The sequence below is a fragment of the Lepisma saccharinum genome, chromosome 3 (assembly GCF_977018435.1).
Source record: "Lepisma saccharinum chromosome 3, izLepSacc3.1, whole genome shotgun sequence".
In the NCBI taxonomy this organism is placed as follows: Eukaryota; Metazoa; Arthropoda; class Insecta; order Zygentoma; family Lepismatidae; genus Lepisma; species Lepisma saccharinum.
The window spans coordinates 131,005,212-131,018,078 of NC_139231.1; the positions used below are offsets into that span (position 1 = coordinate 131,005,212).

Below are 12,867 nucleotides of genomic sequence, written 5' to 3' on the forward strand. Positions count from 1 at the left end.
AAACTGTACGTCCAGTCCCGATTAGCCTTATGTGCATAAAGTGGACTTAAAACACCAACTAAATCAATCAATCAATACTATTACTATGAATTATAACATTATTGAATAGAAATTATTCCACATTTCAATATCAACAATGTGCCATATTCAGGGGTGCCAATCCCCAAGGCAATGGCGCGTCCCCCCCCCCCCAAATCAAGTCGTACCATCCCCCATAAAGTATTTAATTACGACAGAGTGTCAACTGAAAGAAACTTTTTTAGCTTTACTTAACCCCATACACATATACTTCCCCAAGACCGTGGAAGAAGCGAGAGAAGCAGACTCATAACCAACAAAGTAGAGGTCATATAACTGTGGCATTGTATAGCCACAATTTCGTGCACTGTTTTGCCATCTTATCATTTCTGCACGATCCACAATCGCCCTTCTCAGTTTTTCCGGTAATTATCCTTGAAACCAGGTTGAAAGGGGGCATATAAAGTTCATATAAAGTTTATGAAGAGAGTGAAGTTATATGCATATCTATTTATTTGTATTCATTTATATTTATTTGTACTTTTATTATTATAAAGTTATAATCTTAAAATTGGTAACAATCTGACTGAGTGCCATGACTTTCGGTTAATCGAGACGATGAATTTGAATTTGAATTTTTGTTTTCAGTCGACTTTATCACAAGGACGTACAGTTTAAGATAGTGTGCGAACCACTATATGCCTCCACCGGGTATCGCACTAGGGACTCCTTGGTTACATGGCGTCTCATCGAGGAGGGCACTCGAAACGAAGAGAATGAATGGCGAATAGATAAAATTGACCAGATGACATTCACAAAGGAACACCCGTGTGCAAGTCTAGATTCGAGTCGGCCACTCAACGCACTTTTCCACCAAGTTAGCTAGTTTATATGTGCCCGTTAATGTCCAAAACTTGTGCCTTTAGTTATATTTAATAAGTTTTCTTAATTGTTTATCTTATTTCGAGACTTCAGAAGAAATCGTGGGTTTACCTTCGAGATAGATACTGAGAAATAGAATGAGACAGAATTAATTGTTTACGAGATGATACTGTCACATCCATAACCACTTGGATATTATTTCAATTTGTAAGAACATTGAATAATGAAATTATTTTCTAAAAAAAAATGAGCGGTTGGCAATACTGTGATCGAGTAATATAACACACTGAATGGATATATGCGGTGCCTATCCATTAGTCATTGATTAGTTTCCCGTTTATGACTTGCTATCCGTAGAAGGCATAACGCGTATGACTCATCCGTCATTACCCAACGCTATCAAGGTTTCCAGCGAACGAATATGAAGGAAATAGGTGCGAAACGTTTACGTGGATTGTAATTTGTGCCCCTTTCAACCTGGTTTCAAGGATAATTGCCGGAGTAACTGAGAAGGACGGTTGTGGATCGTGCAGAAATGATAAGATGGCAAAACAGTGCACGAAATTGTGGATATACGATGCCACAGTTATATGACCTCTACTTTGTTGGTTATGAGTCTGCTTCTCTCGCTGCCTTCTCTTCTTCTATCACTCTCGCGTGCCTTTTTCCACTTCTGTGCTGTATTATACTTTCCATGTGCTCTTCTTTCTTCTCCTGTTTCTTTCTTCATTTCATCTTTGTTCTTTCTCTCTCCCTCTTCGTCTCTTCCGCTGTTCATTTATCCTTGATCTGTCAATCACTTATTTCCATGTAGCTGTATTCACGCTACATCTTTCTACCTTCCTTCATTTGTTGCTCTGTTCCTTCATCACTTTCTATCTGTTCCTTCATCACTTTCTATCTGTTCCTTCATCACTTTCTATCTGTTCCTTCATCACTTTCTATCTGTTCCTGCATCGATCTTTCTCTTTCTCCCTATGTTATTCTTGCTCAACTATGAATGTTTCCTAGAATTTCTTATGTAGAGCGGACAGGAGCGTGTGGAGCTCCCCATGCCCACCTGGTAGCAATGCTCCTGCTTATATGTTACTTCCCATTCGAAACAAGTTATTGTCATCAATTGCACACTTGGTGCACATTATGCACAGTAAGGCTAATCGGGACTGGACCTACAGTTTAAAGTGGGATCCGAACCACTATGTACGTACCTCCAGCGGATACAGAACCCGGAACCGTTTTGATATTGTTATTCATTTTAATGTCGACTTGTCTAACTGTTCGACGGTACATAGGCTGTGCCCTTCTTTAAGAAGGCTGTTATTTCTTATTTATATCGTTGTTTGACCCTTAACGTACACTAACGAGTAATCACTAATTAGTTTTAGCACTGGAGTAAAGGAATCGCCCTTTATCAGTGGCGGAGATTGGGTTCAAAAACTGGAAGGGGGGCAAGGACAGTTTACTTTCGCTTTGTATATAAGGTTTAGCATAGTGTGAGTGCAAAAGTGGCAAAAAGTTGAGGGCAACAACCCCCACTCCTTTCCTAATCTCAGCCCCTGCCCTTTATACTCAACCAGTGGAAAGCCTCTTTTACTGTGGGACTACAAGGAAAATAAACAAAAATTCCAGCAGTTTTAGGGCATCACACAAGTTTTATCAATACTTTCTACTATTGTATGCTATAGTGCATAATGTAGGAGTAAAGTTACATATATTGTGAGACCAAGATAATTTCAGCAAATTTACAATATTCAACCCGAAATTCATACAGCAACTAGACACGTCGGATGGCAGATCTCGTATTCAATTTGAATGTAATTGTGTAAAGCATTTTAGGATGGCGGACTTTAAACCCTCAAAATTTGGAAACTACATTTGGCGCGGTTGATGTTCGGTGATCTAGACAGTGGCGTGCCCAGAATTTTCGAAAGGGAGAGGGTGCCTTCTGATGGCGTAGGGGTAACGTCGTCGCCTTGTAATCAAGGGGTCCCGGTTTCGATACCCGGTGAAGGCACATGGCACAGTGGTTCGGATTCCACTTTAAACTGTAGGGCCAATCCCGATTAGCCTTCCTGTACATAAAGTGGACTTAAAACAACACATCAATCAATCGAAAGGGGGAAAGTGTTACGTGTACCTTCTTTTGGTAGCTAGCCAGCCCTCATTTTTTTAGGAATACCAAAAAGTGGAAGGGGTTATGACCCCCACCAACCCCCTTGGGCACGCCACTGGATGTAGGTATCGACACAAAAGTTATTTCTTTACATGCGAATGTTCGTCGTTCTACGCACAACGTTGTGCGAGTTTTGCAATTGTCTGTTCTCTCCAATGCCAAGGTCTTTTTCACAATCGCAAGGTAATTCTCCCACTCGACTGTTACGTGTATGCAAAAATCACACACGAACAAAAATAATCACCATAGGCAGCCCAGCAAGAATTGCGCGCAGGGAGAGCATTTAATATAGTTTTTTCTTCTGTTTCCTGGCAGGTGTTCAAATTTATCCCGCAACGAATTTCTTACGTCATCCCTGTATGAACTGGGAAGTTTTCATGTGTAAATGTGGAGGATTGTGATTGGAGAAAGAGCCGTGGTGGTGAATAGTTGTCTTTTCTTTATGAAAAACAATCTTGATTGCAGTGATTCCCAAGTCGTTCGATCAGTACTACCCCTCCCCCCTTCAATTTGGGAGAAGTGATGAGTTATGATATATACGCATTAAAATTTCTTACGGTTCTTTTGAAATTTTGTTTTTAGCGATTGTACCTAATCAGTATTTTTCAGGAATTTTCAACCAAGCTTTTTGGGACCTACTGCGGGATTTTTAGAACCTATTTTAGGATTTTTAGAACCTATTTTAGGATTTTTAGGGCCTATTTTAGGATTTTTAGAACCTATTTTAGGATTTTTAGGGCCTATTTTAGGATTTTTAGAACCTATTTTAGGATTTTTAGAACCTATTCTAGGATTTTTAGGGCCTATTTTAGGATTTTTAGAACCTATTTTAGGATTTTTAGAACCTATTTTAGGATTTTTAGAACCTATTTTAGGATTTTTAGGGCCTATTTTAGGAACCTGGATGCACGCTTTTTAGAACCTAAAAATCCAATGTCTAATGATGTGGTACCTGGCAGGTCTTGGTCACTGGAAGTAAATTCGCTAATCTCACAAGGTAAAGTGGATAGTCATTTGTTTTCTCCTCTCACTTCCCCTTCGCTTGTGCCAGAGTTCCTGCCGTCTCCGTTTTTTCCCCCTTTATGATAATTAGGGCTTGGAAGTTGAAGACCTATAAATTGGCAAAAAAGAGACCTAAAAACGGAAAAAAAAGGACGTATAAATGTGATCCAAATTGATTAATAGCTTCAGTTTTAATTAGGCTACACATTTAATGAATAAAAAAATAAAAAATTCTGGTGGTATGGAACACACAGTGCGAGAAAACTATATGAATGAAATGCATCTTCTTTCAGACATTATATATTTTTTAGATTAACATAATTTGAAGAATCATATTTGGCCTAACCAAATATATTTCTTTCTTTCTTTTTTTATTTCTTTACTACAGAAAGAATGTTTAAGAGGTGATGAACTGATAACGATTCGAATTGAGAATGGGCAGTAACAACGTAGTCGAAAGAAGGTGAAGTTGCAAAAAAAAAGCCGTTAAGACCTAAAAAAAAACTAAAAAAGGACCAATACACCAAAAAAACGCCGAAAAAGGAAAAAAAGGACAAATAAAACCCACCTTTTTCTGGCCTACAATGACCCAAAATGAACATATATTATGTTGGGCCTTGTCTTCGGACACTAGGGGAAAAAAATGATTTTTCCTCAACGTTCGAGCCCTAGTGATAATACAATCACCTGTCACTGGCTAAAAGTTACGATGAATGCCGCACATTTTGGCAATGCAAGGGCAGGATTAGATGGTAAACACCTGATTACATCGCCCACACTCCCTCCGCTGTCTTGTGGTTGAGAACAATTCCAGAAGGATTTTCTCATCTTGGTCAAGACGCCCTATCGCTTACTTGTCGCGGTTAACTTTTAATGGTAATTAAATCGACCAATTAATACGGGAAGTGTCCATGGCACGGTAGTTAGCGAAACGAAGTCAGAGACCCCAAGTTCGAACCCTGGTTAAAGCTTGGATGTATCATTCATTTACATCATCGCGATTATCCAAAACATCGAAAAATGACGTAAAATAATAGAAATAGAAATATGGCAAGAGTGCATGCAGCAAGGCACGTTAAGAGGTCAAAGCATACTTATTTTACTTATTGCACGATCATTTGAAAATAAAAACTGTCTCCTGAATAGATAACTATCCATTCTTCCGTAACTATTTTTCTAGGCGATGTTCGATGATCTCACCGGATTTGATTGCCGACATGGCCATGGGTGTCACTTGGTCAATGTCACTTAATCATCACCCATCCTCATCGTCGAGATCAGACAAAAAGTTGTTTGTCAGTTATTCTGTCCGAATTTGAAGTCTGTGCCGCCGAAGTAATGAAATAGTTGTCAGGAGGGATTCCCGGATAGTGTACCTTATCCAAGAGGTCCTGGGTTCGATCCCCGATGGAGGCAAATTTTACGGTGATTTGCATCTGAATCTAAGCTCTAGGTCAAGTCCCGATTATCCATATGAACATAAGGTGGACTTGAAACAAACGTGGAGTGGTCAGGACAATCCGAAACATGCCTCAACAATCACCATATTCTGTCTACTACACACTGGAGGTCAACTCTACCGTTTAATAGGACATGTATGAGGCTAGAGATCTGTATACATGATCCGAATCCCGGGAAAGGCATTAATGATTCTTTGTGTTTAATCACGCGCATATTTTGTTAGTTTTTAACCGACACGATTGCCCTACATGGCTAGAAGAGTCACGTTCAAATGTGCGTTGCACAAACTACAACCATGTGCTCTATTATATATATATATATATATATATATATATATATATATATATATATATATATTTGCACCATTCTACCAGTGACGCGCAGTTGATTCAAGGCTATGCAACATTAGATGTTCGTCACCATCGCGTGGTCGTAGGCAGTTTACCTTGAAGGCGAAACGTAAAAAGCAGGGACAGCTCAGTCAGTAAGCATTCAGTTGTTGCGCGACATTACAATATTTTGCACCACGCGTCGCTCGCCTAAAACTACCCATAGATGCTTCTGAGAACAAGCGAGCAGCGGAAAAGACATTGATATGGCAAAACGTGAAACCGTGTAGCCTGCGCTGGATTTACTCAAGCTACATGATGTCATCGTAGTAACGAGTTTTCTTTCTTTTTCTCGCAGTCGTGTGTTCTGTTTGGACGAGCAGCACGGCTTGCTGATGTAACCTTCTCGAAACCAGAGCAAGGCAGTGATGTCAAGCCCTTTTCCTGGCGATAAGTAACATTCATTGTGGAAAAAACTAAGTTTAGTTACAAACAGTCATTATTGCACAAAAAATATTTCAAAATCATTTTTATGCACAGATAGGTTAATCTCAGCCGGGTCTACAGGTTATAGAGATATCCAAAACATCAAAATGTACCTCTTCCGAGAATCAAACCTGAAACCGATTAATTACAAGCCAACAGTTTATGATTGTAGATTTTTCTTATTTTTACATACCCCTACCGTCTCTCTACGTTATATCAACGATGAAGATGAATAGCAAATTTATAACGTAGATAAAGCATAAAAACACAACTTTACTTGCATACCCCACCGAGGATTCGAGCCTGACACCCCTACGTAGTGTGATACACTCATCATTTCACGAAGGCTTCACCAATGGTGGTGGTAACGTTGTCGCTCGGTGACCAAGAAGTCCGGGTTCGATACCCCCCGGTGAGGGCACGTAGTAGTTCGGATTTTTCTTTAACCTGTAGGGCCAATACCGATTAGCCTATCTGTGCATAAAGTGGGCTTAAAAACGAAGTTTACCTAACCACTTTACACTGGAGGCATTCTTGGTATTGGTAGACTCGATATTCTTGACACAGACCTGTAACCACCGCATGTTCCGGGTTCATCTCCCGCCCTGGGGGGTGTGGGGGAACTTAAAATTTGAGCTTCGATGGGACGAAATTCGCGTGACGTGAAGTTATCAAGTTGCGATGAAGTCGGGGTTTTTAAGATTGAAGGGGATGGGCGAACTAAATATACTGTGTATGTTCATAAATAATTGTGCATCCTTATACTTACACACACACACACATTTCTTTCGTTGAAATGAAATGTTATTACTTTTATTTTCACTTATAAAAAAGTGCCAGTATGGTGAACCATTGCATACCGCCAGAAAAATGCATTGTACATATCAGAGGCGCTAACTTTTGAAAAAAATAAACTCAACTCTTCAGTTATAAGTTTCAAAATAACAGTGCATTCTTATACTTGATTTTTAAAATCTGTTATTTACTTATTTGAATAATCACTCCATCACGAATTGTTGGCGTTCAATCCAGGGCTTTGCCCTCAAATCAATTTGTTCAGTGGTGTGGTTTATTATTTTGCACGGCGTGAGTTTGGGAAATAAAATCCCGAGCTGTGTGGTTTGTTTGTGCTTTCCTTTTGCATGTTGCTTCTTTTGTTTATTGGCGACGCTTAAATTTACCTGTTTTTATATAGTATTCAGAGCGTGGAGTGGTAGCGGTAAACCTACTTGTTAATCAAATTTCATTTCCTTTGAATCTGACGAAACGAGGACGTTGGGTTTCAGGAGTGACGATTGTTATTGATGATTTCCGACGTTGCCGTCCAAACAATGCGCATTGTGGCAACGGTGGAAAAGATAAGTTTCAAGGCAAGCAGACGATACAGCGCTACGAACACCCGTTCCGTTTTCCGTCAGTTTGAATTCAGACAGTGCAACGTGAAAGTGTAAAAGATGGATCGTGCGCAGTAAGCTTCACAGCTTCGCGAGTTATTTGCCAATGGCTTCGTAAACTGTTCTGCAACATACTGCCCAACAAATGTGCAGTTCAGGAAACCACCGTCGTCTCATTTGAAACCCAACTTACAACAGGTAATTATTATAGGTATGTTCGTCGTGTTGCCTGCGTCTGCGTTGTACATGCTTTACATTTTTTTATAATGCTATTGTCTAATGATGCTTAAGTTATTTTGCCGATTTTTATAGCTTTGCATTTAGCTTTACAAAATCAGGAAGTTTTTCATTCCAACCCTGGCCACGAATTTGTGTTTGTTACATTCATCTTTATTGTCACGAATAATCGAGAAAGTTCTTAAAGCGACAGTTGTATAATCTTAGTTCTTTATTAATAGCGATGCTCATTTCACAACAAAAATCTGACGTAATAAGTCAATAAGTTGTGTTTGCGTTGAAATGTTTGGTTTATAAATAATACCGTGAATATTTAATTATTAATTACCGTGCCATATTTGAATGATTTATACAACTAATGAAATGATAGGATGTTTCACATTTTTTTAAATGTTTGCAATGCTGTATATTGCATCATTCAATGAACGGTATTTTATCATGACCGTTACAAAATTTTGTAATGATAGAGTTTTGACTTACAGGAACTCTGGTCGCCACTTCTGCGTGCGCAAAAACTAAATTAGTTGAACTGCAAAACTCTTGTCACCGAAAAATATCATATCATTCACGGATTTGCTTTCATAATTATCTTGGTTTGTTTACTCGGCACGTAGTAGCGTAAATTCACGCTTTTTTTTTCTTTCTTTGTAATTTTAATTTTGGAACCTCAAATTTGAAAGTTCAACCTAATTAATTCTAACGAAAAAGCCCCTGGCGAGGACCAAGGTCTGCCAAGCGTCAAGCTTGGTTAGCGCATCGAGTCCCGTCGCCGCTGTTTTCTTCCTTTGAGGCCGGAAGTTCTAATGATCGATAAGTAAAATTTAATAAACAATGGATCAAGTTACCCAGTCTGGTATTCATATTAGATGTTTGGGATTATTTTATCATGGAGATCGACACATTATTATAGAGTACATCTATTTATTCCCTGTGTTCGAATCTCGGATGTTTGGATTTTTCCTGTGTTTGTTCTCGGTCGCATTCTGCTGAGCTGTTCGTTATTCTTCACTGTCGGGTTTGAGCTAGAGAGATAGAAAACAAAGTTAAAATACATTACGTAAATCAATTAAATACATGTAATTAACTTTGTGTAATAGCCACGGTTAATGAATTTGAACGTAGACTGGGCTTGAATTTCTAAACGGTTTCAAATATGCAGTTTTATTTTACATACATATCTTTAAAGCAATTCCAGTTTCATTTTTGGTAAGATCAACACGGGTCAATTCGGTTTTGGAAAAGACTGCATCTCGAAACTGCGAGAAAAGTAGGGAGAGGGGGGCGTACGTAGTGGGCTGACCAAAGGATAGATCTCCAGTGTTGCCAAATGGATGATGTTATGTAACGGTCTTTGTGTTCTCGTTGATCACGCGTACTTTTCAAAATGAAAAGAAAAAGATTAAGAAATGCATGTAGACGTAAGCCTAATGTATCAATTGTATTAGGACGCAGAAGAACATCAATGTAATAAAACACACAAGATTCGATAAAGGTAAATTTTGCGAGCTCTAAACTTGGCAATGCGTTTTTGTTGAAGTAGTGCCTACAATTTCAAAAGCGAACCCAATTATTTTAGTAATTTTCTTTGAACCAATATGCTAACAGCTCCAAATGAACATTGTAAAGAGCTTGCGTCGGAAACATGATAATTTGTACACAATCTGCACATCAGAAAGTTCGTTATACCCACGAATAGGCGGATGAATATCTTAGGACCTGGAACAGCTGAGTTTAACAAACACAGACGCCATTTCAGCTGTCAAGTTTAAAACATAGGGGCAAGTGGAGGTCATAGGATCAACGAAGAAATTATTGTAGTTTTTTGAAAACATCTCCGGTTTGGACGCATCCGGGTAAATACTTAATGAAGTTTTTGAATTAATTAGTATCTGTTAACCGTATTTGGTAGTGTGTAATACGAGAAAATCGATTCTCTGGGCAGTGTTTACATTTAAATGTTCAGTAACGGTTGTAGCCTGTCTAGGATTTAGAAGGTAATGTTATGAGCCTCAAATATTAAAGGTTTGATGTTGTTGTAACGGAATCGAAATTGTCTCATGCAAGAACTTTGAATTTGGGTGTATGAGTGGTGGTTGTTCTAAAATTTCCTTTTTATTGCAAACTGTCCAAAAAAAAAAAAGTGGCAGGGTAAAGTAATTTTTAGGAACATTACATCCAACATTTCATATTTTAATGAACTGTAGAAGAGAGGCGAATACTAAACTAAAATGAAGCACACAGAAATTCCCGAATATAAAAAAATATTACTTTTAAGCGTTATTTCTTTCGATTAGATTGCCTCGCTATTTTCACTTGTCACAGTATAAAGCAACGAAGAAGAGTGTACACGATATATCTCTCCAATCTTGATGTTTTTGATGCTTAAGATTTAAGTTGAATATGTGTTTAGAACTATTTTTGGAGCTCAAACTTGTTTTTACAAAGTGGCTGTGAGGAGAGGGGGCCGAAGTACACGGACATTTTTACAAGGTTCGATTTCTATTTGTCTTAATATATACTTCAGTGTCTTAGTGGCTACTGAGTTTTCGAGAATGATTGTTCTGTATGCTCCTACTTTGCCAGCAGCTTTTAGTATGCTGTTTTCTTGGATACAGACTACTGTTGTCGTCTACTTCACATGTGTGGAATATGAAAATGTATTACATCGCTAAGTGCTTTCATTTTTAGGCTAGGTGTGTGTGGTTTAGGGCTCTTAGCCTTAAAGTAACATTCCTAAATGCTTTCAGTATTTACAAGGTATACCTTTGCTGTATCCTAACTGAATATAAGGGCAATGTAGATCATCAAGCACAAAGCCTTCTTCAAGCCTTGCATGAAAATCTGCCAGAACTCCATATCTGAGACAACATAAATAAAAAGTGGCTGTGAAGCACCGATATTCATGTAGGCTACTTTTCAAATCATAATTTATCTGGTAAATAATACTTAGTGAAGCTTTCAACTATGCTAATTCTCCAAAATTCCAACTTATTTCCACAATCATTTCGGTATTCTAAAGTACTTCCTAATTAATAATACTGCAAAACTTGTTAAAAATCATTAAACATTCAGAACTGTTATCAGGAGAGGGTGCTTGGATGAGGTAATTAATAGAATTTTCTGTGTAATTTCTGGACTGAACAAAATTGGGAATGTTATAAAATATTAGTATTTATTTTGGAATGGAAACTGAATAACAGTAATTTAGCTTAACCTGCACCAAAGTATTTTCTTCATACCGACAAGCTTCAAAGCAATTTTTCATTGTAAAATGAAACCCACAAATAAAGTGGGTAAGAACCATTCCATGTAAATGGCACTATTCATGCTTACAACACCTGAAATATTCCTTTGTTGAACAGATATTGATCAACACTGATAATTTGGCCCTACACTTTTTGCATGCTGGCCACTGAAATGGTTCAAAGGATGTGTCTTCTGGTAGCCCAGTCTACCTCATTTGGATATGTATATAGAAATTTAGAAAAGTGGTATACTGAAGGAGATCAATTTTAAGATGTATCAATGGAACAAATAAGTTTTTCCCCCCCTCAGTGCCCATTCACACCACTAATTTTACATTTTCTGTTTCTTAATTTTCCCAATATATAAGGGATGATAAGTACACAAACAAGAATCTCTCTCATATATGAATAGTATTTTCTTTAAATATGCTAATCTCTTGCCTGCAGTTCGAGAGCTAGCCCAAATCAATGTGGTTGGGTTGACAATGACATGCAATCAGAAATGTGTGGTTAATACATCATATGGTGATATTGAAGTTACTGAGATCAGTGTACAACTGTTACAGGCTGCATCATTATAGATATTGATCTTTGAACATCACAGTATCAAAAGTAATTAGATGATGGGTTCATAGGGAATCACCAAACTAAGTAATTTATTTAACAAACCAGAGGTTAACTGTAGGAGGTTCTGTTTCACATAGGGTGTGCACTAGGGATGGCCAGATCCGGATCCCGTAGTTTCGGATCCGGATCCACAGTTTTCAGATCCGTTTTGCCATCCCACATGCGCTTCTTTGGAAAGTAAGAATGTGCTTATAGCATATTGTTACCTGCTAATATAAATATATATATAATATACATACATACAGATATATATATATATATATATATATATATATATATATATATATATATATATATATATATATATATATATAGTGTGTGTGTGTGTGTGCGCGCAATTTGTAATTAATTAATACACTTACAAGGGAGGTCTAAGTCTCCTCCTCCGATTTCCATGAAACTTGGCAGGTGTATAGAGCCCCCCCCCACCCCTCAAATGTCAAGATGAGGAGAAATTGAAGTGAGGATCTGACCCCGAAACCACGTAAATATGGCATAGGAAGAAACAGGGGGCATGTACACCTGTCAAATTTCATGGGAATCGGAGGGGGACACAGGGGTCAGATGATCCCCACGTCAATTTGTCCTCATCTTGACATTTGAGGCGGGTTTTGCCCCCTAAAACAGTTTTTTAGCTGAAACAAAAAAACACGTATTTCTTCCATTGGGCCTCACTATAAACCTGCCAAGTTTCATGGAAATCGGAGGGACACAGGGGTCAGATCCTCACTTCAATTTGTCCTCATCTTGACATTTGAGGGGGTTTTGCCCTCCTAAAATCGTTTTTTAGCTGAAACAAAAAAAACACGTATTTCTTCCTTTGGGCCCCACTATACGCCTGCCAAGTTTCATGGAAATTGGAGGGGGACACTTAGATAACCTCCCTTGTTAGTCTTACACTTTGTAATTATATAACACTGCATATTGTTACTAGCCTGCCCCCCCCCCCCACTTCACCTCCGCACTCGAGGTTCGGTGCACTTCGTACTCGGCTCAGATTTGTCTAGGGGTAT

At 38.3% G+C, this 12,867-nt stretch overlaps 1 protein-coding gene across 3 annotated transcripts in view; it reads left to right on the top strand.

The window, feature by feature from the left end:
• The first annotated feature begins 7,725 nt into the window (after positions 1-7,725).
• The window catches only part of CycG (cyclin G), a 15,903-nt gene continuing 10,761 nt past the window's right edge, over positions 7,726-12,867 (top strand). The window contains exon 1 of one of the 3 annotated variants that reach the window (XM_083119407.1): positions 7,726-7,956. The gene's annotated coding sequence lies outside the window, so the exon portion shown is untranslated. Of the gene's footprint in view, positions 7,957-9,622; positions 9,836-12,867 lie in introns of those variants that run through there. The other 2 variants (XM_083119405.1, XM_083119406.1) reach the window with 2 other exon arrangements.